Source organism: Vigna unguiculata, chromosome 7 (genome assembly GCF_004118075.2).
Source record: "Vigna unguiculata cultivar IT97K-499-35 chromosome 7, ASM411807v1, whole genome shotgun sequence".
Classification (NCBI taxonomy): domain Eukaryota; kingdom Viridiplantae; phylum Streptophyta; class Magnoliopsida; order Fabales; family Fabaceae; genus Vigna; species Vigna unguiculata.
This window is the reverse complement of record NC_040285.1, coordinates 14643938-14646196: the sequence shown is the minus strand read 5'-3', so window position 1 is coordinate 14646196 and position 2259 is coordinate 14643938. Positions and strand designations below refer to the sequence as shown.

Here is a 2259-nt window from a genome sequence, read left to right as displayed (position 1 = left end):
TCGTGTGCGCTGCGGAAATGGTGTAGATTCCGGTGAAAAGTGCTGCTACGGTGGCTGCGGAGAAGGTTCGCGCTGTTGCTGCAGATGCGGAGGCGAGAAGATGGAGGTGTGGTGGTTCTGCAGTGGTGGCGCGCTGCAGCAGATTGGTGGTGCAGTGGTGGCCGGCGAGGTGAGGAGGTGCGGCGGCGGCTGCCATGGTCGTGGAAGGAGAGAAGAAAATTAGGGTTAGGGTTTTGGAAGATGAAGATGATGACGTGGCAGCCTTCCATTGGACAGCTTGTTAGTGCAAGGATTGTTGCCACGTGGCTTGCTTTGGTTGGCTAATTTTAAGAGGTGGAGATTGCCACATGGCATAATCTGGTTGAGTGGAGTTTAAGTGGTAGGAGGGGTGCAACTTAGTGAAAACTGGGGGTGCAGAACAGGTTTTTGTGGTCCACTTTAAAAGGAGTGTGCAAGTAAAAACTGGGGGTGCATTTAGCTCCTGATTTATTCTTTTTCAGAATTTCTTGATTTTGGACTTATTTTGTAACTTAAAATCACACTATTAATTGACCAAAAATAAATTCCAGCTGCATTAACAAACGTTAGAATATCCAATAATATTTTATGCAACTAAAATCAATTTTTACGCCACTTTTACCAAACTTACTCAATAAATCCAATAATCACAAATCCTAATTAAATCAATCTTTAAGCACAGAAAATTCAATTAAATCCCCAAATAAAAGTCTTGATTACTTGATATTTGGTAAGTTCAACATCTGCATAATTTTATTGTTTCTCTTACATAGTACTATTTCAACACATAATAAAAGCCTTCATTCTTGCATAACAGTTTATAATTTGGAGCTATGAATATGACTTTAACTTTGTTTTAGTTTTATAGATTTTTGATAGGTTAATGCCTCTGGAATAAACTACAATAATCTGACAAACAATTCTGATTTGTAATTTATGCGTTCTTTTTATTTGGTGCAGTATGGATTTTCATAAAAAGGAATCTTCCCAGTAAGTTATTTTCTCGTCGTTAATTACTAAGTTTTTTATCTTTTGACTTAACCTAACCCTTTTTATTAAACTATATTTACAGAAGGAAAGCTGAGTGGAGGAATAAATCAAGAAGGAATAAACTATTACAACAACCTTATCAATGAGCTGGTGGCTAATGGTTAGAATTTGACTTAAATTCTGTGGTACTTGGACTTTAATATTATAATATTTGATGATGATTATTAATTAAATGTTAACAACCGTGCACAGGTATAAAACCATTTGTGACTCTTTTTCGTTGGGGTCTTTCCCAAGCACTGGAAGATGAGTATGGTGGCTTTCTAAGTCCACTGATAGTGTAAGTTTCAATTCTAATATATAATTGGTTTAGCAACAGTATAATAAGAATATAATTTGACAAGCAAACATATATTTTTGTTCTTCAGAAAGGACTTTCGAGATTATGCAGAACTTTGCTTCAAGGAATTTGGTGATAGGGTGAAGTATTGGGTTACATTGAATGAACCCTGGAGTTGCAGTCAGAATGGGTATGCAAGTGGAGTAATGGCACCAGGTCGCTGTTCTGCATGGATGAATTCAAATTGCACAGGTGGTGATTCTTCAATTGAGCCATATCTGGTCACACATCACCAACTTCTTGCTCATGCAGCAGCTATGCGTCTCTACAAGGCCAAGTATCAGGTTAGTCATTCTTAAATTTTTAGCTATATATGTTATTTTGAAAGATGGTCTGGGAAAACAGGCATGCCTGACACTTACTTCTTGGAATGTTTTAAGGAAATATTTATCTTTTATAATTTCAGCAAACCGATGATGCAAATGAGCCTGAGTCTTCTATGGGTACAAGAGGATCATCTGGTGGTAGCAACATTTAGGGTGTTGATGATGTTTTTTAGGATGAAACTATTTTAGTGTACTATGAACTTTGAGTAAGTATGGATTAAGTTGTAATTGTTTCAATTTAAATTGCTTTTATGTTAATATGTTGATTTTGAGAATCAAAAGTTCTAATGTTATATATTTGAGCACTTTGGTTGAAGTATTTGATTGAAGTTTACAAAAAAATATTGTTGATATAAAAATATAAGTACCTCAAATGGTGACATACATTCAAATGGTGATATACATTGTCAAGTATAGTAGGAAATTCTAATTACAAACAAAATATTGTTTTTTATGAGATTTGAATAACGCAAGAAAAATACAGTAATAAATCCACAAATTAAATAATACAAACGAAACAGGTAA

General features: G+C 35.3%; 1 long non-coding RNA gene across 1 annotated transcript; it reads left to right on the top strand.

Annotated features, from left to right (window-relative positions):
- Positions 1-880: 880 nt before the first annotated feature.
- LOC114192630 lies at positions 881-1999 on the top strand. The gene is made up of 5 exons (XR_003606124.1): positions 881-1008; positions 1091-1168; positions 1261-1348; positions 1437-1692; positions 1815-1999. It is a non-coding gene; the product is annotated as an uncharacterized LOC114192630 (long non-coding RNA).
- Positions 2000-2259: the final 260 nt, after the last annotated feature.